The sequence below is a fragment of the Gasterosteus aculeatus genome, chromosome 3 (genome assembly GCF_964276395.1).
Source record: "Gasterosteus aculeatus chromosome 3, fGasAcu3.hap1.1, whole genome shotgun sequence".
Taxonomy (NCBI): Eukaryota; Metazoa; Chordata; class Actinopteri; order Perciformes; family Gasterosteidae; genus Gasterosteus; species Gasterosteus aculeatus.
Genome location: NC_135690.1, coordinates 7441629 through 7464967, shown reverse-complemented (window position 1 = coordinate 7464967; position 23339 = coordinate 7441629). Strand labels below are relative to the sequence as shown.

General features: G+C 46.2%; 60 non-coding genes across 60 annotated transcripts; all 60 read left to right on the top strand.

The window, feature by feature from the left end:
• Positions 1-21: 21 nt before the first annotated feature.
• trnaq-cug (transfer RNA glutamine (anticodon CUG)) lies at positions 22-93 on the top strand. The gene has a single exon. It is a non-coding gene; the product is annotated as a tRNA-Gln (tRNA).
• A 479-nt stretch (positions 94-572) lies between these two features.
• Positions 573-645, top strand: trnam-cau (transfer RNA methionine (anticodon CAU)). The gene has a single exon. It is a non-coding gene; the product is annotated as a tRNA-Met (tRNA).
• A 156-nt stretch (positions 646-801) lies between these two features.
• trnaq-cug (transfer RNA glutamine (anticodon CUG)) lies at positions 802-873 on the top strand. Its single transcript has one exon. It is a non-coding gene; the product is annotated as a tRNA-Gln (tRNA).
• Positions 874-1352: 479 nt separating this feature from the next.
• On the top strand, positions 1353-1425 carry trnam-cau (transfer RNA methionine (anticodon CAU)). The gene has a single exon. It is a non-coding gene; the product is annotated as a tRNA-Met (tRNA).
• A 156-nt stretch (positions 1426-1581) lies between these two features.
• trnaq-cug (transfer RNA glutamine (anticodon CUG)) lies at positions 1582-1653 on the top strand. The gene has a single exon. It is a non-coding gene; the product is annotated as a tRNA-Gln (tRNA).
• Positions 1654-2132: 479 nt separating this feature from the next.
• trnam-cau (transfer RNA methionine (anticodon CAU)) lies at positions 2133-2205 on the top strand. Its single transcript has one exon. It is a non-coding gene; the product is annotated as a tRNA-Met (tRNA).
• A 156-nt stretch (positions 2206-2361) lies between these two features.
• trnaq-cug (transfer RNA glutamine (anticodon CUG)) lies at positions 2362-2433 on the top strand. The gene has a single exon. It is a non-coding gene; the product is annotated as a tRNA-Gln (tRNA).
• Positions 2434-2912: 479 nt separating this feature from the next.
• Positions 2913-2985, top strand: trnam-cau (transfer RNA methionine (anticodon CAU)). The gene has a single exon. It is a non-coding gene; the product is annotated as a tRNA-Met (tRNA).
• A 156-nt stretch (positions 2986-3141) lies between these two features.
• trnaq-cug (transfer RNA glutamine (anticodon CUG)) lies at positions 3142-3213 on the top strand. Its single transcript has one exon. It is a non-coding gene; the product is annotated as a tRNA-Gln (tRNA).
• A 479-nt stretch (positions 3214-3692) lies between these two features.
• trnam-cau (transfer RNA methionine (anticodon CAU)) lies at positions 3693-3765 on the top strand. Its single transcript has one exon. It is a non-coding gene; the product is annotated as a tRNA-Met (tRNA).
• Positions 3766-3921: 156 nt separating this feature from the next.
• trnaq-cug (transfer RNA glutamine (anticodon CUG)) lies at positions 3922-3993 on the top strand. The gene has a single exon. It is a non-coding gene; the product is annotated as a tRNA-Gln (tRNA).
• Positions 3994-4472: 479 nt separating this feature from the next.
• Positions 4473-4545, top strand: trnam-cau (transfer RNA methionine (anticodon CAU)). The gene has a single exon. It is a non-coding gene; the product is annotated as a tRNA-Met (tRNA).
• Positions 4546-4701: 156 nt separating this feature from the next.
• On the top strand, positions 4702-4773 carry trnaq-cug (transfer RNA glutamine (anticodon CUG)). Its single transcript has one exon. It is a non-coding gene; the product is annotated as a tRNA-Gln (tRNA).
• A 479-nt stretch (positions 4774-5252) lies between these two features.
• trnam-cau (transfer RNA methionine (anticodon CAU)) lies at positions 5253-5325 on the top strand. Its single transcript has one exon. It is a non-coding gene; the product is annotated as a tRNA-Met (tRNA).
• A 156-nt stretch (positions 5326-5481) lies between these two features.
• trnaq-cug (transfer RNA glutamine (anticodon CUG)) lies at positions 5482-5553 on the top strand. The gene has a single exon. It is a non-coding gene; the product is annotated as a tRNA-Gln (tRNA).
• A 479-nt stretch (positions 5554-6032) lies between these two features.
• trnam-cau (transfer RNA methionine (anticodon CAU)) lies at positions 6033-6105 on the top strand. The gene has a single exon. It is a non-coding gene; the product is annotated as a tRNA-Met (tRNA).
• A 156-nt stretch (positions 6106-6261) lies between these two features.
• Positions 6262-6333, top strand: trnaq-cug (transfer RNA glutamine (anticodon CUG)). Its single transcript has one exon. It is a non-coding gene; the product is annotated as a tRNA-Gln (tRNA).
• A 479-nt stretch (positions 6334-6812) lies between these two features.
• Positions 6813-6885, top strand: trnam-cau (transfer RNA methionine (anticodon CAU)). The gene has a single exon. It is a non-coding gene; the product is annotated as a tRNA-Met (tRNA).
• A 156-nt stretch (positions 6886-7041) lies between these two features.
• trnaq-cug (transfer RNA glutamine (anticodon CUG)) lies at positions 7042-7113 on the top strand. The gene has a single exon. It is a non-coding gene; the product is annotated as a tRNA-Gln (tRNA).
• Positions 7114-7592: 479 nt separating this feature from the next.
• On the top strand, positions 7593-7665 carry trnam-cau (transfer RNA methionine (anticodon CAU)). Its single transcript has one exon. It is a non-coding gene; the product is annotated as a tRNA-Met (tRNA).
• Positions 7666-7821: 156 nt separating this feature from the next.
• Positions 7822-7893, top strand: trnaq-cug (transfer RNA glutamine (anticodon CUG)). The gene has a single exon. It is a non-coding gene; the product is annotated as a tRNA-Gln (tRNA).
• A 479-nt stretch (positions 7894-8372) lies between these two features.
• trnam-cau (transfer RNA methionine (anticodon CAU)) lies at positions 8373-8445 on the top strand. The gene has a single exon. It is a non-coding gene; the product is annotated as a tRNA-Met (tRNA).
• A 156-nt stretch (positions 8446-8601) lies between these two features.
• On the top strand, positions 8602-8673 carry trnaq-cug (transfer RNA glutamine (anticodon CUG)). Its single transcript has one exon. It is a non-coding gene; the product is annotated as a tRNA-Gln (tRNA).
• A 479-nt stretch (positions 8674-9152) lies between these two features.
• trnam-cau (transfer RNA methionine (anticodon CAU)) lies at positions 9153-9225 on the top strand. Its single transcript has one exon. It is a non-coding gene; the product is annotated as a tRNA-Met (tRNA).
• A 156-nt stretch (positions 9226-9381) lies between these two features.
• trnaq-cug (transfer RNA glutamine (anticodon CUG)) lies at positions 9382-9453 on the top strand. The gene has a single exon. It is a non-coding gene; the product is annotated as a tRNA-Gln (tRNA).
• A 479-nt stretch (positions 9454-9932) lies between these two features.
• Positions 9933-10005, top strand: trnam-cau (transfer RNA methionine (anticodon CAU)). Its single transcript has one exon. It is a non-coding gene; the product is annotated as a tRNA-Met (tRNA).
• A 156-nt stretch (positions 10006-10161) lies between these two features.
• Positions 10162-10233, top strand: trnaq-cug (transfer RNA glutamine (anticodon CUG)). The gene has a single exon. It is a non-coding gene; the product is annotated as a tRNA-Gln (tRNA).
• Positions 10234-10712: 479 nt separating this feature from the next.
• trnam-cau (transfer RNA methionine (anticodon CAU)) lies at positions 10713-10785 on the top strand. Its single transcript has one exon. It is a non-coding gene; the product is annotated as a tRNA-Met (tRNA).
• Positions 10786-10941: 156 nt separating this feature from the next.
• Positions 10942-11013, top strand: trnaq-cug (transfer RNA glutamine (anticodon CUG)). Its single transcript has one exon. It is a non-coding gene; the product is annotated as a tRNA-Gln (tRNA).
• Positions 11014-11492: 479 nt separating this feature from the next.
• Positions 11493-11565, top strand: trnam-cau (transfer RNA methionine (anticodon CAU)). Its single transcript has one exon. It is a non-coding gene; the product is annotated as a tRNA-Met (tRNA).
• Positions 11566-11721: 156 nt separating this feature from the next.
• trnaq-cug (transfer RNA glutamine (anticodon CUG)) lies at positions 11722-11793 on the top strand. The gene has a single exon. It is a non-coding gene; the product is annotated as a tRNA-Gln (tRNA).
• A 479-nt stretch (positions 11794-12272) lies between these two features.
• Positions 12273-12345, top strand: trnam-cau (transfer RNA methionine (anticodon CAU)). Its single transcript has one exon. It is a non-coding gene; the product is annotated as a tRNA-Met (tRNA).
• A 156-nt stretch (positions 12346-12501) lies between these two features.
• On the top strand, positions 12502-12573 carry trnaq-cug (transfer RNA glutamine (anticodon CUG)). The gene has a single exon. It is a non-coding gene; the product is annotated as a tRNA-Gln (tRNA).
• Positions 12574-13052: 479 nt separating this feature from the next.
• On the top strand, positions 13053-13125 carry trnam-cau (transfer RNA methionine (anticodon CAU)). The gene has a single exon. It is a non-coding gene; the product is annotated as a tRNA-Met (tRNA).
• Positions 13126-13281: 156 nt separating this feature from the next.
• trnaq-cug (transfer RNA glutamine (anticodon CUG)) lies at positions 13282-13353 on the top strand. Its single transcript has one exon. It is a non-coding gene; the product is annotated as a tRNA-Gln (tRNA).
• Positions 13354-13832: 479 nt separating this feature from the next.
• Positions 13833-13905, top strand: trnam-cau (transfer RNA methionine (anticodon CAU)). Its single transcript has one exon. It is a non-coding gene; the product is annotated as a tRNA-Met (tRNA).
• A 156-nt stretch (positions 13906-14061) lies between these two features.
• trnaq-cug (transfer RNA glutamine (anticodon CUG)) lies at positions 14062-14133 on the top strand. The gene has a single exon. It is a non-coding gene; the product is annotated as a tRNA-Gln (tRNA).
• Positions 14134-14612: 479 nt separating this feature from the next.
• trnam-cau (transfer RNA methionine (anticodon CAU)) lies at positions 14613-14685 on the top strand. Its single transcript has one exon. It is a non-coding gene; the product is annotated as a tRNA-Met (tRNA).
• Positions 14686-14841: 156 nt separating this feature from the next.
• trnaq-cug (transfer RNA glutamine (anticodon CUG)) lies at positions 14842-14913 on the top strand. The gene has a single exon. It is a non-coding gene; the product is annotated as a tRNA-Gln (tRNA).
• A 479-nt stretch (positions 14914-15392) lies between these two features.
• On the top strand, positions 15393-15465 carry trnam-cau (transfer RNA methionine (anticodon CAU)). The gene has a single exon. It is a non-coding gene; the product is annotated as a tRNA-Met (tRNA).
• A 156-nt stretch (positions 15466-15621) lies between these two features.
• trnaq-cug (transfer RNA glutamine (anticodon CUG)) lies at positions 15622-15693 on the top strand. Its single transcript has one exon. It is a non-coding gene; the product is annotated as a tRNA-Gln (tRNA).
• A 486-nt stretch (positions 15694-16179) lies between these two features.
• On the top strand, positions 16180-16252 carry trnam-cau (transfer RNA methionine (anticodon CAU)). The gene has a single exon. It is a non-coding gene; the product is annotated as a tRNA-Met (tRNA).
• A 156-nt stretch (positions 16253-16408) lies between these two features.
• trnaq-cug (transfer RNA glutamine (anticodon CUG)) lies at positions 16409-16480 on the top strand. Its single transcript has one exon. It is a non-coding gene; the product is annotated as a tRNA-Gln (tRNA).
• Positions 16481-16959: 479 nt separating this feature from the next.
• trnam-cau (transfer RNA methionine (anticodon CAU)) lies at positions 16960-17032 on the top strand. The gene has a single exon. It is a non-coding gene; the product is annotated as a tRNA-Met (tRNA).
• A 156-nt stretch (positions 17033-17188) lies between these two features.
• trnaq-cug (transfer RNA glutamine (anticodon CUG)) lies at positions 17189-17260 on the top strand. The gene has a single exon. It is a non-coding gene; the product is annotated as a tRNA-Gln (tRNA).
• A 479-nt stretch (positions 17261-17739) lies between these two features.
• Positions 17740-17812, top strand: trnam-cau (transfer RNA methionine (anticodon CAU)). Its single transcript has one exon. It is a non-coding gene; the product is annotated as a tRNA-Met (tRNA).
• A 156-nt stretch (positions 17813-17968) lies between these two features.
• trnaq-cug (transfer RNA glutamine (anticodon CUG)) lies at positions 17969-18040 on the top strand. Its single transcript has one exon. It is a non-coding gene; the product is annotated as a tRNA-Gln (tRNA).
• Positions 18041-18526: 486 nt separating this feature from the next.
• Positions 18527-18599, top strand: trnam-cau (transfer RNA methionine (anticodon CAU)). The gene has a single exon. It is a non-coding gene; the product is annotated as a tRNA-Met (tRNA).
• Positions 18600-18755: 156 nt separating this feature from the next.
• On the top strand, positions 18756-18827 carry trnaq-cug (transfer RNA glutamine (anticodon CUG)). Its single transcript has one exon. It is a non-coding gene; the product is annotated as a tRNA-Gln (tRNA).
• A 479-nt stretch (positions 18828-19306) lies between these two features.
• On the top strand, positions 19307-19379 carry trnam-cau (transfer RNA methionine (anticodon CAU)). Its single transcript has one exon. It is a non-coding gene; the product is annotated as a tRNA-Met (tRNA).
• Positions 19380-19535: 156 nt separating this feature from the next.
• On the top strand, positions 19536-19607 carry trnaq-cug (transfer RNA glutamine (anticodon CUG)). The gene has a single exon. It is a non-coding gene; the product is annotated as a tRNA-Gln (tRNA).
• Positions 19608-20086: 479 nt separating this feature from the next.
• trnam-cau (transfer RNA methionine (anticodon CAU)) lies at positions 20087-20159 on the top strand. The gene has a single exon. It is a non-coding gene; the product is annotated as a tRNA-Met (tRNA).
• A 156-nt stretch (positions 20160-20315) lies between these two features.
• Positions 20316-20387, top strand: trnaq-cug (transfer RNA glutamine (anticodon CUG)). The gene has a single exon. It is a non-coding gene; the product is annotated as a tRNA-Gln (tRNA).
• A 479-nt stretch (positions 20388-20866) lies between these two features.
• Positions 20867-20939, top strand: trnam-cau (transfer RNA methionine (anticodon CAU)). Its single transcript has one exon. It is a non-coding gene; the product is annotated as a tRNA-Met (tRNA).
• Positions 20940-21095: 156 nt separating this feature from the next.
• trnaq-cug (transfer RNA glutamine (anticodon CUG)) lies at positions 21096-21167 on the top strand. Its single transcript has one exon. It is a non-coding gene; the product is annotated as a tRNA-Gln (tRNA).
• A 453-nt stretch (positions 21168-21620) lies between these two features.
• Positions 21621-21693, top strand: trnam-cau (transfer RNA methionine (anticodon CAU)). Its single transcript has one exon. It is a non-coding gene; the product is annotated as a tRNA-Met (tRNA).
• Positions 21694-21849: 156 nt separating this feature from the next.
• Positions 21850-21921, top strand: trnaq-cug (transfer RNA glutamine (anticodon CUG)). The gene has a single exon. It is a non-coding gene; the product is annotated as a tRNA-Gln (tRNA).
• A 472-nt stretch (positions 21922-22393) lies between these two features.
• trnam-cau (transfer RNA methionine (anticodon CAU)) lies at positions 22394-22466 on the top strand. The gene has a single exon. It is a non-coding gene; the product is annotated as a tRNA-Met (tRNA).
• Positions 22467-22622: 156 nt separating this feature from the next.
• trnaq-cug (transfer RNA glutamine (anticodon CUG)) lies at positions 22623-22694 on the top strand. The gene has a single exon. It is a non-coding gene; the product is annotated as a tRNA-Gln (tRNA).
• Positions 22695-23173: 479 nt separating this feature from the next.
• On the top strand, positions 23174-23246 carry trnam-cau (transfer RNA methionine (anticodon CAU)). The gene has a single exon. It is a non-coding gene; the product is annotated as a tRNA-Met (tRNA).
• The last annotated feature ends 93 nt before the right edge of the window (positions 23247-23339 follow it).

Sequence of the window (23339 nt, the reverse complement as noted above, 5' to 3'; positions counted from 1 at the left end):
TCGTTTTTGTCTTCATCCGTGGGTTCCATGGTGTAATGGTCAGCACTCTGGACTCTGAATCCAGTAATCCGAGTTCAAGTCTCGGTGGAACCTTCCTGTCAGCTGTTTTGGGTGGGGAAATTTGGACTCTTTGGGCAGAATTCTTACCTGCAAGTCTGCTTTGCTCCGTGAAAAGTACAAGACTTGCCATGGAGAATAGTCATATCAAATATCAAAGAACCTGTCCACTTGCCATTGCACCACTTCATTCAGTCCTTTAGGACGACCAAGCACAGAAAAGGGCAATCCTAAAACCTTTCATTGTAATAATACATTGAGGACAAAAGGCAACAGAAAACAAGCCAAAACATCAATTTGGACATTGGTGGTAGATGTAATAGTCACTGAAAGATCAATAGGGGGTTTACTTGTCAAGGCAGAGGGGCGCTGTGTAAAGTCCCTGAAGAAGCCCTTTGGGTTATCCGTTTATAAATCGCCGTACCCCGTGCTGCTCTTTACTTCGTGGCAGCTTCAACTCCTACACTGCAACTTGAAATCCTACGCTGGAAATATGTACACAGAGAAGCCTTTGTGCCTCGTTGGCGCAGTAGGCAGCGCGTCAGTCTCATAATCTGAAGGCCGTGAGTTCGACCCTCACACGGGGCAGGGTTTTTAATCCCCCTTTCCTCAATTTCTTTATGCCCGGAGACACAAATAATAAGTAGAGCTTCTTCTGTCAGCAGTACAACACTCTCATTTGTCTTGGAGATCTCGCCCCTCACGCAGACATGCTGAGTTGGCTCGTTTTTGTCTTCATCCGTGGGTTCCATGGTGTAATGGTCAGCACTCTGGACTCTGAATCCAGTAATCCGAGTTCAAGTCTCGGTGGAACCTTCCTGTCAGCTGTTTTGGGTGGGGAAATTTGCACTCTTTGGGCAGAATTCTTACCTGCAAGTCTGCTTTGCTCCGTGAAAAGTACAAGACTTGCCATGGAGAAGAGTCATATCAAATATCAAAGAACCTGTCCACTTGCCATTGCACCACTTCATTCAGTCCTTTAGGACGACCAAGCACAGAAAAGGGCAATCCTAAAACCTTTCATTGTAATAATACATTGAGGACAAAAGGCAACAGAAAACAAGCCAAAACATCAATTTGGACATTGGTGGTAGATGTAATAGTCACTGAAAGATCAATAGGGGGTTTACTTGTCAAGGCAGAGGGGCGCTGTGTAAAGTCCCTGAAGAAGCCCTTTGGGTTATCCGTTTATAAATCGCCGTACCCCGTGCTGCTCTTTACTTCGTGGCAGCTTCAACTCCTACACTGCAACTTGAAATCCTACGCTGGAAATATGTACACAGAGAAGCCTTTGTGCCTCGTTGGCGCAGTAGGCAGCGCGTCAGTCTCATAATCTGAAGGCCGTGAGTTCGACCCTCACACGGGGCAGGGTTTTTAATCCCCCTTTCCTCAATTTCTTTATGCCCGGAGACACAAATAATAAGTAGAGCTTCTTCTGTCAGCAGTAAAACACTCTCATTTGTCTTGGAGATCTCGCCCCTCACGCAGACATGCTGAGTTGGCTCGTTTTTGTCTTCATCCGTGGGTTCCATGGTGTAATGGTCAGCACTCTGGACTCTGAATCCAGTAATCCGAGTTCAAGTCTCGGTGGAACCTTCCTGTCAGCTGTTTTGGGTGGGGAAATTTGGACTCTTTGGGCAGAATTCTTACCTGCAAGTCTGCTTTGCTCCGTGAAAAGTACAAGACTTGCCATGGAGAATAGTCATATCAAATATCAAAGAACCTGTCCACTTGCCATTGCACCACTTCATTCAGTCCTTTAGGACGACCAAGCACAGAAAAGGGCAATCCTAAAACCTTTCATTGTAATAATACATTGAGGACAAAAGGCAACAGAAAACAAGCCAAAACATCAATTTGGACATTGGTGGTAGATGTAATAGTCACTGAAAGATCAATAGGGGGTTTACTTGTCAAGGCAGAGGGGCGCTGTGTAAAGTCCCTGAAGAAGCCCTTTGGGTTATCCGTTTATAAATCGCCGTACCCCGTGCTGCTCTTTACTTCGTGGCAGCTTCAACTCCTACACTGCAACTTGAAATCCTACGCTGGAAATATGTACACAGAGAAGCCTTTGTGCCTCGTTGGCGCAGTAGGCAGCGCGTCAGTCTCATAATCTGAAGGCCGTGAGTTCGACCCTCACACGGGGCAGGGTTTTTAATCCCCCTTTCCTCAATTTCTTTATGCCCGGAGACACAAATAATAAGTAGAGCTTCTTCTGTCAGCAGTACAACACTCTCATTTGTCTTGGAGATCTCGCCCCTCACGCAGACATGCTGAGTTGGCTCGTTTTTGTCTTCATCCGTGGGTTCCATGGTGTAATGGTCAGCACTCTGGACTCTGAATCCAGTAATCCGAGTTCAAGTCTCGGTGGAACCTTCCTGTCAGCTGTTTTGGGTGGGGAAATTTGCACTCTTTGGGCAGAATTCTTACCTGCAAGTCTGCTTTGCTCCGTGAAAAGTACAAGACTTGCCATGGAGAAGAGTCATATCAAATATCAAAGAACCTGTCCACTTGCCATTGCACCACTTCATTCAGTCCTTTAGGACGACCAAGCACAGAAAAGGGCAATCCTAAAACCTTTCATTGTAATAATACATTGAGGACAAAAGGCAACAGAAAACAAGCCAAAACATCAATTTGGACATTGGTGGTAGATGTAATAGTCACTGAAAGATCAATAGGGGGTTTACTTGTCAAGGCAGAGGGGCGCTGTGTAAAGTCCCTGAAGAAGCCCTTTGGGTTATCCGTTTATAAATCGCCGTACCCCGTGCTGCTCTTTACTTCGTGGCAGCTTCAACTCCTACACTGCAACTTGAAATCCTACGCTGGAAATATGTACACAGAGAAGCCTTTGTGCCTCGTTGGCGCAGTAGGCAGCGCGTCAGTCTCATAATCTGAAGGCCGTGAGTTCGACCCTCACACGGGGCAGGGTTTTTAATCCCCCTTTCCTCAATTTCTTTATGCCCGGAGACACAAATAATAAGTAGAGCTTCTTCTGTCAGCAGTAAAACACTCTCATTTGTCTTGGAGATCTCGCCCCTCACGCAGACATGCTGAGTTGGCTCGTTTTTGTCTTCATCCGTGGGTTCCATGGTGTAATGGTCAGCACTCTGGACTCTGAATCCAGTAATCCGAGTTCAAGTCTCGGTGGAACCTTCCTGTCAGCTGTTTTGGGTGGGGAAATTTGGACTCTTTGGGCAGAATTCTTACCTGCAAGTCTGCTTTGCTCCGTGAAAAGTACAAGACTTGCCATGGAGAATAGTCATATCAAATATCAAAGAACCTGTCCACTTGCCATTGCACCACTTCATTCAGTCCTTTAGGACGACCAAGCACAGAAAAGGGCAATCCTAAAACCTTTCATTGTAATAATACATTGAGGACAAAAGGCAACAGAAAACAAGCCAAAACATCAATTTGGACATTGGTGGTAGATGTAATAGTCACTGAAAGATCAATAGGGGGTTTACTTGTCAAGGCAGAGGGGCGCTGTGTAAAGTCCCTGAAGAAGCCCTTTGGGTTATCCGTTTATAAATCGCCGTACCCCGTGCTGCTCTTTACTTCGTGGCAGCTTCAACTCCTACACTGCAACTTGAAATCCTACGCTGGAAATATGTACACAGAGAAGCCTTTGTGCCTCGTTGGCGCAGTAGGCAGCGCGTCAGTCTCATAATCTGAAGGCCGTGAGTTCGACCCTCACACGGGGCAGGGTTTTTAATCCCCCTTTCCTCAATTTCTTTATGCCCGGAGACACAAATAATAAGTAGAGCTTCTTCTGTCAGCAGTACAACACTCTCATTTGTCTTGGAGATCTCGCCCCTCACGCAGACATGCTGAGTTGGCTCGTTTTTGTCTTCATCCGTGGGTTCCATGGTGTAATGGTCAGCACTCTGGACTCTGAATCCAGTAATCCGAGTTCAAGTCTCGGTGGAACCTTCCTGTCAGCTGTTTTGGGTGGGGAAATTTGCACTCTTTGGGCAGAATTCTTACCTGCAAGTCTGCTTTGCTCCGTGAAAAGTACAAGACTTGCCATGGAGAAGAGTCATATCAAATATCAAAGAACCTGTCCACTTGCCATTGCACCACTTCATTCAGTCCTTTAGGACGACCAAGCACAGAAAAGGGCAATCCTAAAACCTTTCATTGTAATAATACATTGAGGACAAAAGGCAACAGAAAACAAGCCAAAACATCAATTTGGACATTGGTGGTAGATGTAATAGTCACTGAAAGATCAATAGGGGGTTTACTTGTCAAGGCAGAGGGGCGCTGTGTAAAGTCCCTGAAGAAGCCCTTTGGGTTATCCGTTTATAAATCGCCGTACCCCGTGCTGCTCTTTACTTCGTGGCAGCTTCAACTCCTACACTGCAACTTGAAATCCTACGCTGGAAATATGTACACAGAGAAGCCTTTGTGCCTCGTTGGCGCAGTAGGCAGCGCGTCAGTCTCATAATCTGAAGGCCGTGAGTTCGACCCTCACACGGGGCAGGGTTTTTAATCCCCCTTTCCTCAATTTCTTTATGCCCGGAGACACAAATAATAAGTAGAGCTTCTTCTGTCAGCAGTAAAACACTCTCATTTGTCTTGGAGATCTCGCCCCTCACGCAGACCTGGTGAGTTGGCTCGTTTTTGTCTTCATCCGTGGGTTCCATGGTGTAATGGTCAGCACTCTGGACTCTGAATCCAGTAATCCGAGTTCAAGTCTCGGTGGAACCTTCCTGTCAGCTGTTTTGGGTGGGGAAATTTGGACTCTTTGGGCAGAATTCTTACCTGCAAGTCTGCTTTGCTCCGTGAAAAGTACAAGACTTGCCATGGAGAATAGTCATATCAAATATCAAAGAACCTGTCCACTTGCCATTGCACCACTTCATTCAGTCCTTTAGGACGACCAAGCACAGAAAAGGGCAATCCTAAAACCTTTCATTGTAATAATACATTGAGGACAAAAGGCAACAGAAAACAAGCCAAAACATCAATTTGGACATTGATGGTAGATGTAATAGTCACTGAAAGATCAATAGGGGGTTTACTTGTCAAGGCAGAGGGGCGCTGTGTAAAGTCCCTGAAGAAGCCCTTTGGGTTATCCGTTTATAAATCGCCGTACCCCGTGCTGCTCTTTACTTCGTGGCAGCTTCAACTCCTACACTGCAACTTGAACTCCTACGCTGGAAATATGTACACAGAGAAGCCTTTGTGCCTCGTTGGCGCAGTAGGCAGCGCGTCAGTCTCATAATCTGAAGGCCGTGAGTTCGACCCTCACACGGGGCAGGGTTTTTAATCCCCCTTTCCTCAATTTCTTTATGCCCGGAGACACAAATAATAAGTAGAGCTTCTTCTGTCAGCAGTACAACACTCTCATTTGTCTTGGAGATCTCGCCCCTCACGCAGACATGCTGAGTTGGCTCGTTTTTGTCTTCATCCGTGGGTTCCATGGTGTAATGGTCAGCACTCTGGACTCTGAATCCAGTAATCCGAGTTCAAGTCTCGGTGGAACCTTCCTGTCAGCTGTTTTGGGTGGGGAAATTTGGACTCTTTGGGCAGAATTCTTACCTGCAAGTCTGCTTTGCTCCGTGAAAAGTACAAGACTTGCCATGGAGAAGAGTCATATCAAATATCAAAGAACCTGTCCACTTGCCATTGCACCACTTCATTCAGACATTTAGGCCGACCAAGCACAGAAAAGGGCAATCCTAAAACCTTTCATTGTAATAATTCATTGAGGACAAAAGGCAACAGAAAACAAGCCAAAACATCAATTTGGACATTGATGGTAGATGTAATAGTCACTGAAAGATCAATAGGGGGTTTACTTGTCAAGGCAGAGGGGCGCTGTGTAAAGTCCCTGAAGAAGCCCTTTGGGTTATCCGTTTATAAATCGCCGTACCCCGTGCTGCTCTTTACTTCGTGGCAACTTGAACTCCTACACTGCAACTTGAACTCCTACGCTGGAAATATGTACACAGAGAAGCCTTTGTGCCTCGTTGGCGCAGTAGGCAGCGCGTCAGTCTCATAATCTGAAGGCCGTGAGTTCGACCCTCACACGGGGCAGGGTTTTTAATCCCCCTTTCCTCAATTTCTTTATGCCCGGAGACACAAATAATAAGTAGAGCTTCTTCTGTCAGCAGTAAAACACTCTCATTTGTCTTGGAGATCTCGCCCCTCACGCAGACCTGGTGAGTTGGCTCGTTTTTGTCTTCATCCGTGGGTTCCATGGTGTAATGGTCAGCACTCTGGACTCTGAATCCAGTAATCCGAGTTCAAGTCTCGGTGGAACCTTCCTGTCAGCTGTTTTGGGTGGGGAAATTTGGACTCTTTGGGCAGAATTCTTACCTGCAAGTCTGCTTTGCTCCGTGAAAAGTACAAGACTTGCCATGGAGAATAGTCATATCAAATATCAAAGAACCTGTCCACTTGCCATTGCACCACTTCATTCAGTCCTTTAGGACGACCAAGCACAGAAAAGGGCAATCCTAAAACCTTTCATTGTAATAATACATTGAGGACAAAAGGCAACAGAAAACAAGCCAAAACATCAATTTGGACATTGGTGGTAGATGTAATAGTCACTGAAAGGTCAATAGGGGGTTTACTTGTCAAGGCAGAGGGGCGCTGTGTAAAGTCCCTGAAGAAGCCCTTTGGGTTATCCGTTTATAAATCGCCGTACCCCGTGCTGCTCTTTACTTCGTGGCAGCTTCAACTCCTACACTGCAACTTGAACTCCTACGCTGGAAATATGTACACAGAGAAGCCTTTGTGCCTCGTTGGCGCAGTAGGCAGCGCGTCAGTCTCATAATCTGAAGGCCGTGAGTTCGACCCTCACACGGGGCAGGGTTTTTAATCCCCCTTTCCTCAATTTCTTTATGCCCGGAGACACAAATAATAAGTAGAGCTTCTTCTGTCAGCAGTAAAACACTCTCATTTGTCTTGGAGATCTCGCCCCTCACGCAGACCTGGTGAGTTGGCTCGTTTTTGTCTTCATCCGTGGGTTCCATGGTGTAATGGTCAGCACTCTGGACTCTGAATCCAGTAATCCGAGTTCAAGTCTCGGTGGAACCTTCCTGTCAGCTGTTTTGGGTGGGGAAATTTGGACTCTTTGGGCAGAATTCTTACCTGCAAGTCTGCTTTGCTCCGTGAAAAGTACAAGACTTGCCATGGAGAATAGTCATATCAAATATCAAAGAACCTGTCCACTTGCCATTGCACCACTTCATTCAGTCCTTTAGGACGACCAAGCACAGAAAAGGGCAATCCTAAAACCTTTCATTGTAATAATACATTGAGGACAAAAGGCAACAGAAAACAAGCCAAAACATCAATTTGGACATTGGTGGTAGATGTAATAGTCACTGAAAGATCAATAGGGGGTTTACTTGTCAAGGCAGAGGGGCGCTGTGTAAAGTCCCTGAAGAAGCCCTTTGGGTTATCCGTTTATAAATCGCCGTACCCCGTGCTGCTCTTTACTTCGTGGCAACTTGAACTCCTACACTGCAACTTGAACTCCTAAGCTGAAAATATGTACACAGAGAAGCCTTTGTGCCTCGTTGGCGCAGTAGGCAGCGCGTCAGTCTCATAATCTGAAGGCCGTGAGTTCGACCCTCACACGGGGCAGGGTTTTTAATCCCCCTTTCCTCAATTTCTTTATGCCCGGAGACACAAATAATAAGTAGAGCTTCTTCTGTCAGCAGTAAAACACTCTCATTTGTCTTGGAGATCTCGCCCCTCACGCAGACCTGGTGAGTTGGCTCGTTTTTGTCTTCATCCGTGGGTTCCATGGTGTAATGGTCAGCACTCTGGACTCTGAATCCAGTAATCCGAGTTCAAGTCTCGGTGGAACCTTCCTGTCAGCTGTTTTGGGTGGGGAAATTTGGACTCTTTGGGCAGAATTCTTACCTGCAAGTCTGCTTTGCTCCGTGAAAAGTACAAGACTTGCCATGGAGAATAGTCATATCAAATATCAAAGAACCTGTCCACTTGCCATTGCACCACTTCATTCAGTCCTTTAGGACGACCAAGCACAGAAAAGGGCAATCCTAAAACCTTTCATTGTAATAATACATTGAGGACAAAAGGCAACAGAAAACAAGCCAAAACATCAATTTGGACATTGGTGGTAGATGTAATAGTCACTGAAAGGTCAATAGGGGGTTTACTTGTCAAGGCAGAGGGGCGCTGTGTAAAGTCCCTGAAGAAGCCCTTTGGGTTATCCGTTTATAAATCGCCGTACCCCGTGCTGTTCTTTACTTCGTGGCAGCTTCAACTCCTACACTGCAACTTGAACTCCTACGCTGGAAATATGTACACAGAGAAGCCTTTGTGCCTCGTTGGCGCAGTAGGCAGCGCGTCAGTCTCATAATCTGAAGGCCGTGAGTTCGACCCTCACACGGGGCAGGGTTTTTAATCCCCCTTTCCTCAATTTCTTTATGCCCGGAGACACAAATAATAAGTAGAGCTTCTTCTGTCAGCAGTAAAACACTCTCATTTGTCTTGGAGATCTCGCCCCTCACGCAGACCTGGTGAGTTGGCTCGTTTTTGTCTTCATCCGTGGGTTCCATGGTGTAATGGTCAGCACTCTGGACTCTGAATCCAGTAATCCGAGTTCAAGTCTCGGTGGAACCTTCCTGTCAGCTGTTTTGGGTGGGGAAATTTGGACTCTTTGGGCAGAATTCTTACCTGCAAGTCTGCTTTGCTCCGTGAAAAGTACAAGACTTGCCATGGAGAAGAGTCATATCAAATATCAAAGAACCTGTCCACTTGCCATTGCACCACTTCATTCAGACATTTAGGCCGACCAAGCACAGAAAAGGGCAATCCTAAAACCTTTCATTGTAATAATACATTGAGGACAAAAGGCAACAGAAAACAAGCCAAAACATCAATTTGGACATTGGTGGTAGATGTAATAGTCACTGAAAGATCAATAGGGGGTTTACTTGTCAAGGCAGAGGGGCGCTGTGTAAAGTCCCTGAAGAAGCCCTTTGGGTTATCCGTTTATAAATCGCCGTACCCCGTGCTGCTCTTTACTTCGTGGCAACTTGAACTCCTACACTGCAACTTGAACTCCTACGCTGGAAATATGTACACAGAGAAGCCTTTGTGCCTCGTTGGCGCAGTAGGCAGCGCGTCAGTCTCATAATCTGAAGGCCGTGAGTTCGACCCTCACACGGGGCAGGGTTTTTAATCCCCCTTTCCTCAATTTCTTTATGCCCGGAGACACAAATAATAAGTAGAGCTTCTTCTGTCAGCAGTAAAACACTCTCATTTGTCTTGGAGATCTCGCCCCTCACGCAGACCTGGTGAGTTGGCTCGTTTTTGTCTTCATCCGTGGGTTCCATGGTGTAATGGTCAGCACTCTGGACTCTGAATCCAGTAATCCGAGTTCAAGTCTCGGTGGAACCTTCCTGTCAGCTGTTTTGGGTGGGGAAATTTGGACTCTTTGGGCAGAATTCTTACCTGCAAGTCTGCTTTGCTCCGTGAAAAGTACAAGACTTGCCATGGAGAATAGTCATATCAAATATCAAAGAACCTGTCCACTTGCCATTGCACCACTTCATTCAGTCCTTTAGGACGACCAAGCACAGAAAAGGGCAATCCTAAAACCTTTCATTGTAATAATACATTGAGGACAAAAGGCAACAGAAAACAAGCCAAAACATCAATTTGGACATTGGTGGTAGATGTAATAGTCACTGAAAGATCAATAGGGGGTTTACTTGTCAAGGCAGAGGGGCGCTGTGTAAAGTCCCTGAAGAAGCCCTTTGGGTTATCTGTTTAAAAATCGCCGTACCCCGTGCTGCTCTTTACTTCGTGGCAGCTTCAACTCCTACACTGCAACTTGAACTCCTACGCTGGAAATATGTACACAGAGAAGCCTTTGTGCCTCGTTGGCGCAGTAGGCAGCGCGTCAGTCTCATAATCTGAAGGCCGTGAGTTCGACCCTCACACGGGGCAGGGTTTTTAATCCCCCTTTCCTCAATTTCTTTATGCCCGGAGACACAAATAATAAGTAGAGCTTCTTCTGTCAGCAGTACAACACTCTCATTTGTCTTGGAGATCTCGCCCCTCACGCAGACATGCTGAGTTGGCTCGTTTTTGTCTTCATCCGTGGGTTCCATGGTGTAATGGTCAGCACTCTGGACTCTGAATCCAGTAATCCGAGTTCAAGTCTCGGTGGAACCTTCCTGTCAGCTGTTTTGGGTGGGGAAATTTGGACTCTTTGGGCAGAATTCTTACCTGCAAGTCTGCTTTGCTCCGTGAAAAGTACAAGACTTGCCATGGAGAATAGTCATATCAAATATCAAAGAACCTGTCCACTTGCCATTGCACCACTTCATTCAGTCCTTTAGGACGACCAAGCACAGAAAAGGGCAATCCTAAAACCTTTCATTGTAATAATACATTGAGGACAAAAGGCAACAGAAAACAAGCCAAAACATCAATTTGGACATTGGTGGTAGATGTAATAGTCACTGAAAGATCAATAGGGGGTTTACTTGTCAAGGCAGAGGGGCGCTGTGTAAAGTCCCTGAAGAAGCCCTTTGGGTTATCCGTTTATAAATCGCCGTACCCCGTGCTGCTCTTTACTTCGTGGCAGCTTCAACTCCTACACTGCAACTTGAAATCCTACGCTGGAAATATGTACACAGAGAAGCCTTTGTGCCTCGTTGGCGCAGTAGGCAGCGCGTCAGTCTCATAATCTGAAGGCCGTGAGTTCGACCCTCACACGGGGCAGGGTTTTTAATCCCCCTTTCCTCAATTTCTTTATGCCCGGAGACACAAATAATAAGTAGAGCTTCTTCTGTCAGCAGTAAAACACTCTCATTTGTCTTGGAGATCTCGCCCCTCACGCAGACCTGGTGAGTTGGCTCGTTTTTGTCTTCATCCGTGGGTTCCATGGTGTAATGGTCAGCACTCTGGACTCTGAATCCAGTAATCCGAGTTCAAGTCTCGGTGGAACCTTCCTGTCAGCTGTTTTGGGTGGGGAAATTTGGACTCTTTGGGCAGAATTCTTACCTGCAAGTCTGCTTTGCTCCGTGAAAAGTACAAGACTTGCCATGGAGAAGAGTCATATCAAATATCAAAGAACCTGTCCACTTGCCATTGCACCACTTCATTCAGACATTTAGGCCGACCAAGCACAGAAAAGGGCAATCCTAAAACCTTTCATTGTAATAATTCATTGAGGACAAAAGGCAACAGAAAACAAGCCAAAACATCAATTTGGACATTGATGGTAGATGTAATAGTCACTGAAAGATCAATAGGGGGTTTACTTGTCAAGGCAGAGGGGCGCTGTGTAAAGTCCCTGAAGAAGCCCTTTGGGTTATCCGTTTATAAATCGCCGTACCCCGTGCTGCTCTTTACTTCGTGGCAACTTGAACTCCTACACTGCAACTTGAACTCCTAAGCTGGAAATATGTACACAGAGAAGCCTTTGTGCCTCGTTGGCGCAGTAGGCAGCGCGTCAGTCTCATAATCTGAAGGCCGTGAGTTCGACCCTCACACGGGGCAGGGTTTTTAATCCCCCTTTCCTCAATTTCTTTATGCCCGGAGACACAAATAATAAGTAGAGCTTCTTCTGTCAGCAGTACAACACTCTCATTTGTCTTGGAGATCTCGCCCCTCACGCAGACATGCTGAGTTGGCTCGTTTTTGTCTTCATCCGTGGGTTCCATGGTGTAATGGTCAGCACTCTGGACTCTGAATCCAGTAATCCGAGTTCAAGTCTCGGTGGAACCTTCCTGTCAGCTGTTTTGGGTGGGGAAATTTGGACTCTTTGGGCAGAATTCTTACCTGCAAGTCTGCTTTGCTCCGTGAAAAGTACAAGACTTGCCATGGAGAAGAGTCATATCAAATATCAAAGAACCTGTCCACTTGCCATTGCACCACTTCATTCAGACATTTAGGCCGACCAAGCACAGAAAAGGGCAATCCTAAAACCTTTCATTGTAATAATTCATTGAGGACAAAAGGCAACAGAAAACAAGCCAAAACATCAATTTGGACATTGGTGGTAGATGTAATAGTCACTGAAAGATCAATAGGGGGTTTACTTGTCAAGGCAGAGGGGCGCTGTGTAAAGTCCCTGAAGAAGCCCTTTGGGTTATCCGTTTATAAATCGCCGTACCCCGTGCTGCTCTTTACTTCGTGGCAACTTGAACTCCTACACTGAAACTTGAACTCCTACGCTGGAAATATGTAAACAGAGAAGCCTTTGTGCCTCGTTGGCGCAGTAGGCAGCGCGTCAGTCTCATAATCTGAAGGCTGTGAGTTCGACCCTCACACGGGGCAGGGTTTTTAATCCCCCTTTCCTCAATTTCTTTATGCCCGGAGACACAAATAATAAGTAGAGCTTCTTCTGTCAGCAGTACAACACTCTCATTTGTCTTGGAGATCTCGCCCCTCACGCAGACATGCTGAGTTGGCTCGTTTTTGTCTTCATCCGTGGGTTCCATGGTGTAATGGTCAGCACTCTGGACTCTGAATCCAGTAATCCGAGTTCAAGTCTCTGTGGAACCTTCCTGTCAGCTGTTTTGGGTGGGGAAATTTGGACTCTTTGGGCAGAATTCTTACCTGCAAGTCTGCTTTGCTCCGTGAAAAGTACAAGACTTGCCATGGAGAATAGTCATATCAAATATCAAAGAACCTGTCCACTTGCCATTGCACCACTTCATTCAGTCCTTTAGGACGACCAAGCACAGAAAAGGGCAATCCTAAAACCTTTCATTGTAATAATACATTGAGGACAAAAGGCAACAGAAAACAAGCCAAAACATCAATTTGGACATTGGTGGTAGATGTAATAGTCACTGAAAGATCAATAGGGGGTTTACTTGTCAAGGCAGAGGAGCGCTGTGTAAAGTCCCTGAAGAAGCCCTTTGGGTTATCCGTTTATAAATCGCCGTACCCCGTGCTGCTCTTTACTTCGTGGCAACTTGAACTCCTACACTGCAACTTGAACTCCTAAGCTGGAAATATGTACACAGAGAAGCCTTTGTGCCTCGTTGGCGCAGTAGGCAGCGCGTCAGTCTCATAATCTGAAGGCCGTGAGTTCGACCCTCACACGGGGCAGGGTTTTTAATCCCCCTTTCCTCAATTTCTTTATGCCCGGAGACACAAATAATAAGTAGAGCTTCTTCTGTCAGCAGTAAAACACTCTCTTTTGTCTTGGAGATCTCGCCCCTCACGCAGACCTGGTGAGTTGGCTCGTTTTTGTCTTCATCCGTGGGTTCCATGGTGTAATGGTCAGCACTCTGGACTCTGAATCCAGTAATCCGAGTTCAAGTCTCGGTGGAACCTTCCTGTCAGCTGTTTTGGGTGGGGAAATTTGGACTCTTTGGGCAGAATTCTTACCTGCAAGTCTGCTTTGCTCCGTGAAAAGTACAAGACTTGCCATGGAGAAGAGTCATATCAAATATCAAAGAACCTGTCCACTTGCCATTGCACCACTTCATTCAGACATTTAGGCCGACCAAGCACAGAAAAGGGCAATCCTAAAACCTTTCATTGTAATAATTCATTGAGGACAAAAGGCAACAGAAAACAAGCCAAAACATCAATTTGGACATTGATGGTAGATGTAATAGTCACTGAAAGATCAATAGGGGGTTTACTTGTCAAGGCAGAGGGGCGCTGTGTAAAGTCCCTGAAGAAGCCCTTTGGGTTATCCGTTTATAAATCGCCGTACCCCGTGCTGCTCTTTACTTCGTGGCAACTTGAACTCCTACACTGCAACTTGAACTCCTAAGCTGGAAATATGTACACAGAGAAGCCTTTGTGCCTCGTTGGCGCAGTAGGCAGCGCGTCAGTCTCATAATCTGAAGGCCGTGAGTTCGACCCTCACACGGGGCAGGGTTTTTAATCCCCCTTTCCTCAATTTCTTTATGCCCGGAGACACAAATAATAAGTAGAGCTTCTTCTGTCAGCAGTACAACACTCTCATTTGTCTTGGAGATCTCGCCCCTCACGCAGACATGCTGAGTTGGCTCGTTTTTGTCTTCATCCGTGGGTTCCATGGTGTAATGGTCAGCACTCTGGACTCTGAATCCAGTAATCCGAGTTCAAGTCTCGGTGGAACCTTCCTGTCAGCTGTTTTGGGTGGGGAAATTTGGACTCTTTGGGCAGAATTCTTACCTGCAAGTCTGCTTTGCTCCGTGAAAAGTACAAGACTTGCCATGGAGAAGAGTCATATCAAATATCAAAGAACCTGTCCACTTGCCATTGCACCACTTCATTCAGACATTTAGGCCGACCAAGCACAGAAAAGGGCAATCCTAAAACCTTTCATTGTAATAATTCATTGAGGACAAAAGGCAACAGAAAACAAGCCAAAACATCAATTTGGACATTGATGGTAGATGTAATAGTCACTGAAAGATCAATAGGGGGTTTACTTGTCAAGGCAGAGGGGCGCTGTGTAAAGTCCCTGAAGAAGCCCTTTGGGTTATCCGTTTATAAATCGCCGTACCCCGTGCTGCTCTTTACTTCGTGGCAACTTGAACTCCTACACTGCAACTTGAACTCCTAAGCTGGAAATATGTACACAGAGAAGCCTTTGTGCCTCGTTGGCGCAGTAGGCAGCGCGTCAGTCTCATAATCTGAAGGCCGTGAGTTCGACCCTCACACGGGGCAGGGTTTTTAATCCCCCTTTCCTCAATTTCTTTATGCCCGGAGACACAAATAATAAGTAGAGCTTCTTCTGTCAGCAGTACAACACTCTCATTTATCTTGGAGATCTCGCCCCTCACGCAGACATGCTGAGTTGGCTCGTTTTTGTCTTCATCCGTGGGTTCCATGGTGTAATGGTCAGCACTCTGGACTCTGAATCCAGTAATCCGAGTTCAAGTCTCGGTGGAACCTTCCTGTCAGCTGTTTTGGGTGGGGAAATTTGGACTCTTTGGGCAGAATTCTTACCTGCAAGTCTGCTTTGCTCCGTGAAAAGTACAAGACTTGCCATGGAGAAGAGTCATATCAAATATCAAAGAACCTGTCCACTTGCCATTGCACCACTTCATTCAGACATTTAGGCCGACCAAGCACAGAAAAGGGCAATCCTAAAACCTTTCATTGTAATAATTCATTGAGGACAAAAGGCAACAGAAAACAAGCCAAAACATCAATTTGGACATTGATGGTAGATGTAATAGTCACTGAAAGATCAATAGGGGGTTTACTTGTCAAGGCAGAGGGGCGCTGTGTAAAGTCCCTGAAGAAGCCCTTTGGGTTATCCGTTTATAAATCGCCGTACCCCGTGCTGCTCTTTACTTCGTGGCAACTTGAACTCCTACACTGCAACTTGAACTCCTAAGCTGGAAATATGTACACAGAGAAGCCTTTGTGCCTCGTTGGCGCAGTAGGCAGCGCGTCAGTCTCATAATCTGAAGGCCGTGAGTTCGACCCTCACACGGGGCAGGGTTTTTAATCCCCCTTTCCTCAATTTCTTTATGCCCGGAGACACAAATAATAAGTAGAGCTTCTTCTGTCAGCAGTAAAACACTCTCATTTGTCTTGGAGATCTCGCCCCTCACGCAGACCTGGTGAGTTGGCTCATTTTTGTCTTCATCCGTGGGTTCCATGGTGTAATGGTCAGCACTCTGGACTCTGAATCCAGTAATCCGAGTTCAAGTCTCGGTGGAACCTTCCTGTCAGCTGTTTTGGGTGGGGAAATTTGGACTCTTTGGGCAGAATTCTTACCTGCAAGTCTGCTTTGCTCCGTGAAAAGTACAAGACTTGCCATGGAGAAGAGTCATATCAAATATCAAATATCAAAGAACCTGTCCACTTGCCATTGCACCACTTCATTCAGACATTTAGGCCGACCAAGCACAGAAAAGGGCAATCCTAAAACCTTTTATTGTAATAATTCATTGAGGACAAAAGGCAACAGAAAACAAGCCAAAACATCAATTTGGACATTGATGGTAGATGTAATAGTCACTGAAAGATCAATAGGGGGTTTACTTGTCAAGGCAGAGGGGCGCTGTGTAAAGTCCCTGAAGAAGCCCTTTGGGTTATCCGTTTATAAATCGCCGTACCCCGTGCTGCTCTTTACTTCGTGGCAACTTGAACTCCTACACTGCAACTTGAACTCCTAAGCTCGAAATATGTACACAGAGAAGCCTTTGTGCCTCGTTGGCGCAGTAGGCAGCGCGTCAGTCTCATAATCTGAAGGCCGTGAGTTCGACCCTCACACGGGGCAGGGTTTTTAATCCCCCTTTCCTCAATTTCTTTATGCCCGGAGACACAAATAATAAGTAGAGCTTCTTCTGTCAGCAGTACAACACTCTCATTTGTCCTGGAGATCTCGCCCCTCACGCAGACATGCTGAGTTGGCTCGTTTTTGTCTTCATCCGTGGGTTCCATGGTGTAATGGTCAGCACTCTGGACTCTGAATCCAGTAATCCGAGTTCAAGTCTCGGTGGAACCTTCCTGTCAGCTGTTTTGGGTGGGGAAATTTGGACTCTTTGGGCAGAATTCTTACCTGCAAGTCTGCTTTGCTCCGTGAAAAGTACAAGACTTGCCATGGAGAATAGTCATATCAAATATCAAAGAACCTGTCCACTTGCCATTGCACCACTTCATTCAGTCCTTTAGGACGACCAAGCACAGAAAAGGGCAATCCTAAAACCTTTCATTGTAATAATACATTGAGGACAAAAGGCAACAGAAAACAAGCCAAAACATCAATTTGGACATTGGTGGTAGATGTAATAGTCACTGAAAGATCAATAGGGGGTTTACTTGTCAAGGCAGAGGAGCGCTGTGTAAAGTCCCTGAAGAAGCCCTTTGGGTTATCCGTTTATAAATCGCCGTACCCCGTGCTGTTCTTTACTTCGTGGCAACTTGAACTCCTACACTGCAACTTGAACTCCTAAGCTGGAAATATGTACACAGAGAAGCCTTTGTGCCTCGTTGGCGCAGTAGGCAGCGCGTCAGTCTCATAATCTGAAGGCCGTGAGTTCGACCCTCACACGGGGCAGGGTTTTTAATCCCCCTTTCCTCAATTTCTTTATGCCCGGAGACACAAATAATAAGTAGAGCTTCTTCTGTCAGCAGTAAAACACTCTCATTTGTCTTGGAGATCTCGCCCCTCACGCAGACCTGGTGAGTTGGCTCGTTTTTGTCTTCATCCGTGGGTTCCATGGTGTAATGGTCAGCACTCTGGACTCTGAATCCAGTAATCCGAGTTCAAGTCTCGGTGGAACCTTCCTGTCAGCTGTTTTGGGTGGGGAAATTTGGACTCTTTGGGCAGAATTCTTACCTGCAAGTCTGCTTTGCTCCGTGAAAAGTACAAGACTTGCCATGGAGAAGAGTCATATCAAATATCAAAGAACCTGTCCACTTGCCATTGCACCACTTCATTCAGACATTTAGGCCGACCAAGCACAGAAAAGGGCAATCCTAAAACCTTTCATTGTAATAATTCATTGAGGACAAAAGGCAACAGAAAACAAGCCAAAACATCAATTTGGACATTGATGGTAGATGTAATAGTCACTGAAAGATCAATAGGGGGTTTACTTGTCAAGGCAGAGGGGCGCTGTGTAAAGTCCCTGAAGAAGCCCTTTGGGTTATCCGTTTATAGATCGCCGTACCCCGTGCTGCTCTTTACTTCGTGGCAACTTGAACTCCTACACTGCAACTTGAACTCCTAAGCTGGAAATATGTACACAGAGAAGCCTTTGTGCCTCGTTGGCGCAGTAGGCAGCGCGTCAGTCTCATAATCTGAAGGCCGTGAGTTCGACCCTCACACGGGGCAGGGTTTTTAATCCCCCTTTCCTCAATTTCTTTATGCCCGGAGACACAAATAATAAGTAGAGCTTCTTCTGTCAGCAGTAAAACACTCTCATTTGTCTTGGAGATCTCGCCCCTCACGCAGACCTGGTGAGTTGGCTCATTTTTGTCTTCATCCGTGGGTTCCATGGTGTAATGGTCAGCACTCTGGACTCTGAATCCAGTAATCCGAGTTCAAGTCTCGGTGGAACCTTCCTGTCAGCTGTTTTGGGTGGGGAAATTTGGACTCTTTGGGCAGAATTCTTACCTGCAAGTCTGCTTTGCTCCGTGAAAAGTACAAGACTTGCCATGGAGAAGAGTCATATCAAATATCAAATATCAAAGAACCTGTCCACTTGCCATTGCACCACTTCATTCAGACATTTAGGCCGACCAAGCACAGAAAAGGGCAATCCTAAAACCTTTTATTGTAATAATTCATTGAGGACAAAAGGCAACAGAAAACAAGCCAAAACATCAATTTGGACATTGATGGTAGATGTAATAGTCACTGAAAGATCAATAGGGGGTTTACTTGTCAAGGCAGAGGGGCGCTGTGTAAAGTCCCTGAAGAAGCCCTTTGGGTTATCCGTTTATAAATCGCCGTACCCCGTGCTGCTCTTTACTTCGTGGCAACTTGAACTCCTACACTGCAACTTGAACTCCTAAGCTCGAAATATGTACACAGAGAAGCCTTTGTGCCTCGTTGGCGCAGTAGGCAGCGCGTCAGTCTCATAATCTGAAGGCCGTGAGTTCGACCCTCACACGGGGCAGGGTTTTTAATCCCCCTTTCCTCAATTTCTTTATGCCCGGAGACACAAATAATAAGTAGAGCTTCTTCTGTCAGCAGTACAACACTCTCATTTGTCCTGGAGATCTCGCCCCTCACGCAGACATGCTGAGTTGGCTCGTTTTTGTCTTCATCCGTGGGTTCCATGGTGTAATGGTCAGCACTCTGGACTCTGAATCCAGTAATCCGAGTTCAAGTCTCGGTGGAACCTTCCTGTCAGCTGTTTTGGGTGGGGAAATTTGGACTCTTTGGGCAGAATTCTTACCTGCAAGTCTGCTTTGCTCCGTGAAAAGTACAAGACTTGCCATGGAGAATAGTCATATCAAATATCAAAGAACCTGTCCACTTGCCATTGCACCACTTCATTCAGTCCTTTAGGACGACCAAGCACAGAAAAGGGCAATCCTAAAACCTTTCATTGTAATAATACATTGAGGACAAAAGGCAACAGAAAACAAGCCAAAACATCAATTTGGACATTGGTGGTAGATGTAATAGTCACTGAAAGATCAATAGGGGGTTTACTTGTCAAGGCAGAGGAGCGCTGTGTAAAGTCCCTGAAGAAGCCCTTTGGGTTATCCGTTTATAAATCGCCGTACCCCGTGCTGTTCTTTACTTCGTGGCAACTTGAACTCCTACACTGCAACTTGAACTCCTAAGCTGGAAATATGTACACAGAGAAGCCTTTGTGCCTCGTTGGCGCAGTAGGCAGCGCGTCAGTCTCATAATCTGAAGGCCGTGAGTTCGACCCTCACACGGGGCAGGGTTTTTAATCCCCCTTTCCTCAATTTCTTTATGCCCGGAGACACAAATAATAAGTAGAGCTTCTTCTGTCAGCAGTAAAACACTCTCATTTGTCTTGGAGATCTCGCCCCTCACGCAGACCTGGTGAGTTGGCTCGTTTTTGTCTTCATCCGTGGGTTCCATGGTGTAATGGTCAGCACTCTGGACTCTGAATCCAGTAATCCGAGTTCAAGTCTCGGTGGAACCTTCCTGTCAGCTGTTTTGGGTGGGGAAATTTGGACTCTTTGGGCAGAATTCTTACCTGCAAGTCTGCTTTGCTCCGTGAAAAGTACAAGACTTGCCATGGAGAAGAGTCATATCAAATATCAAAGAACCTGTCCACTTGCCATTGCACCACTTCATTCAGACATTTAGGCCGACCAAGCACAGAAAAGGGCAATCCTAAAACCTTTCATTTTAATAATTCATTGAGGACAAAAGGCAACAGAAAACAAGCCAAAACATCAATTTGGACATTGATGGTAGATGTAATAGTCACTGAAAGATCAATAGGGGGTTTACTTGTCAAGGCAGAGGGGCGCTGTGTAAAGTCCCTGAAGAAGCCCTTTGGGTTATCCGTTTATAGATCGCCGTACCCCGTGCTGCTCTTTACTTCGTGGCAACTTGAACTCCTACACTGCAACTTGAACTCCTAAGCTGGAAATATGTACACAGAGAAGCCTTTGTGCCTCGTTGGCGCAGTAGGCAGCGCGTCAGTCTCATAATCTGAAGGCCGTGAGTTCGACCCTCACACGGGGCAGGGTTTTTAATCCCCCTTTCCTCAATTTCTTTATGCCCGGAGACACAAATAATAAGTAGAGCTTCTTCTGTCAGCAGTACAACACTCTCATTTGTCTTGGAGATCTCGCCCCTCACGCAGACATGCTGAGTTGGCTCGTTTTTGTCTTCATCCGTGGGTTCCATGGTGTAATGGTCAGCACTCTGGACTCTGAATCCAGTAATCCGAGTTCAAGTCTCGGTGGAACCTTCCTGTCAGCTGTTTTGGGTGGGGAAATTTGGACTCTTTGGGCAGAATTCTTACCTGCAAGTCTGCTTTGCTCCGTGAAAAGTACAAGACTTGCCATGGAGAATAGTCATATCAAATATCAAAGAACCTGTCCACTTGCCATTGCACCACTTCATTCAGTCCTTTAGGACGACCAAGCACAGAAAAGGGCAATCCTAAAACCTTTCATTGTAATAATACATTGAGGACAAAAGGCAACAGAAAACAAGCCAAAACATCAATTTGGACATTGGTGGTAGATGTAATAGTCACTGAAAGATCAATAGGGGGTTTACTTGTCAAGGCAGAGGGGCGCTGTGTAAAGTCCCTGAAGAAGCCCTTTGGGTTATCCGTTTATAAATCGCCGTACCCCGTGCTGCTCTTTACTTCGTGGCAGCTTCAACTCCTACACTGCAACTTGAAATCCTACGCTGGAAATATGTACACAGAGAAGCCTTTGTGCCTCGTTGGCGCAGTAGGCAGCGCGTCAGTCTCATAATCTGAAGGCCGTGAGTTCGACCCTCACACGGGGCAGGGTTTTTAATCCCCCTTTCCTCAATTTCTTTATGCCCGGAGACACAAATAATAAGTAGAGCTTCTTCTGTCAGCAGTACAACACTCTCATTTGTCTTGGAGATCTCGCCCCTCACGCAGACATGCTGAGTTGGCTCGTTTTTGTCTTCATCCGTGGGTTCCATGGTGTAATGGTCAGCACTCTGGACTCTGAATCCAGTAATCCGAGTTCAAGTCTCGGTGGAACCTTCCTGTCAGCTGTTTTGGGTGGGGAAATTTGGACTCTTTGGGCAGAATTCTTACCTGCAAGTCTGCTTTGCTCCGTGAAAAGTACAAGACTTGCCATGGAGAAGAGTCATATCAAATTGAACCACTTCATTCAGACATTTAGGCCGACCAAGCACAGAAAAGGGCAATCCTAAAACCTTTCATTGTAATAATACATTGAGGACAAAAGGCAACAGAAAACAAGCCAAAACATCAATTTGGACATTGGTGGTAGATGTAATAGTCACTGAAAGATCAATAGGGGGTTACTTGTCAAGGCAGAGGGGCGCTGTGTAAAGTCCCTGAAGAAGCCCTTTGGGTTATCCGTTTATAAATCGCCGTACCCCGTGCTGCTCTTTACTTCGTGGCAACTTGAACTCCTACACTGCAACTTGAACTCCTAAGCTGGAAATATGTACACAGAGAAGCCTTTGTGCCTCGTTGGCGCAGTAGGCAGCGCGTCAGTCTCATAATCTGAAGGCCGTGAGTTCGACCCTCACACGGGGCAGGGTTTTTAATCCCCCTTTCCTCAATTTCTTTATGCCCGGAGACACAAATAATAAGTAGAGCTTCTTCTGTCAGCAGTAAAACACTCTCATTTGTCTTGGAGATCTCGCCCCTCACGCAGGCATGCTGAGTTGGCTCGTTTTTGTCTTCATCCGTGGGTTCCATGGTGTAATGGTCAGCACTCTGGACTCTGAATCCAGTAATCCGAGTTCAAGTCTCGGTGGAACCTTCCTGTCAGCTGTTTTAGGTGGGGAAATTTGGACTCTTTGGGCAGAATTCTTACCTGCAAGTCTGCTTTGCTCCGTGAAAAGTACAAGACTTGCCATGGAGAAGAGTCATATCAAAGAACCTGTCCACTTGCCATTGCACCACTTCATTCAGTCCTTTAGGACGACCAAGCACAGAAAAGGGCAATCCTAAAACATCTCATTGTAATAATACATTGAGGACAAAAGGCAACAGAAAACAAGCCAAAACATCAATTTGGACATTGGTGGTAGATGTAATAGTCACTGAAAGATCAATAGGGGGTTTACTTGTCAAGGCAGAGGGGCGCTGTGTAAAGTCCCTGAAGAAGCCCTTTGGGTTATCCGTTTATAAATCGCCGTACCCCGTGCTGCTCTTTACTTCGTGGCAACTTGAACTCCTACACTGAAACTTGAACTCCTACGCTGGAAATATGTAAACAGAGAAGCCTTTGTGCCTCGTTGGCGCAGTAGGCAGCGCGTCAGTCTCATAATCTGAAGGCTGTGAGTTCGACCCTCACACGGGGCAGGGTTTTTAATCCCCCTTTCCTCAATTTCTTTATGCCCGGAGACACAAATAATAAGTAGAGCTTCTTCTGTCAGCAGTAAAACACTCTCATTTGTCTTGGAGATCTCGCCCCTCACGCAGACCTGGTGAGTTGGCTCGTTTCTGTCTCCGTCTGTGGGTTCCATGGTGTAATGGTCAGCACTCTGGACTCTGAATCCAGTAATCCGAGTTCAAGTCTCGGTGGAACCTTCCTGTCAGCTGTTTTTGGTGGGGAAATTTGGACTCTTTGGGCAGAATTCTTACCTGCAAGTCTGCTTTGCTCCGTGAAAAGTACAAGACTTGCCATGGAGAATAGTCATATCAAATATCAAAGAACCTGTCCACTTGCCATTGCACCACTTCATTCAGTCCTTTAGGACGACCAAGCACAGAAAAGGGCAATCCTAAAACCTTTCATTGTAATAATACATTGAGGACAAAAGGCAACAGAAAACAAGCCAAAACATCAATTTGGACATTGGTGGTAGATGTAATAGTCACTGAAAGATCAATAGGGGGTTTACTTGTCAAGGCAGAGGGGCGCTGTGTAAAGTCCCTGAAGAAGCCCTTTGGGTTATCCGTTTATAAATCGCCGTACCCCGTGCTGCTCTTTACTTCGTGGCAGCTTCAACTCCTACACTGCAACTTGAAATCCTACGCTGGAAATATGTACACAGAGAAGCCTTTGTGCCTCGTTGGCGCAGTAGGCAGCGCGTCAGTCTCATAATCTGAAGGCCGTGAGTTCGACCCTCACACGGGGCAGGGTTTTTAATCCCCCTTTCCTCAATTTCTTTATGCCCGGAGACACAAATAATAAGTAGAGCTTCTTCTGTCAGCAGTACAACACTCTCATTT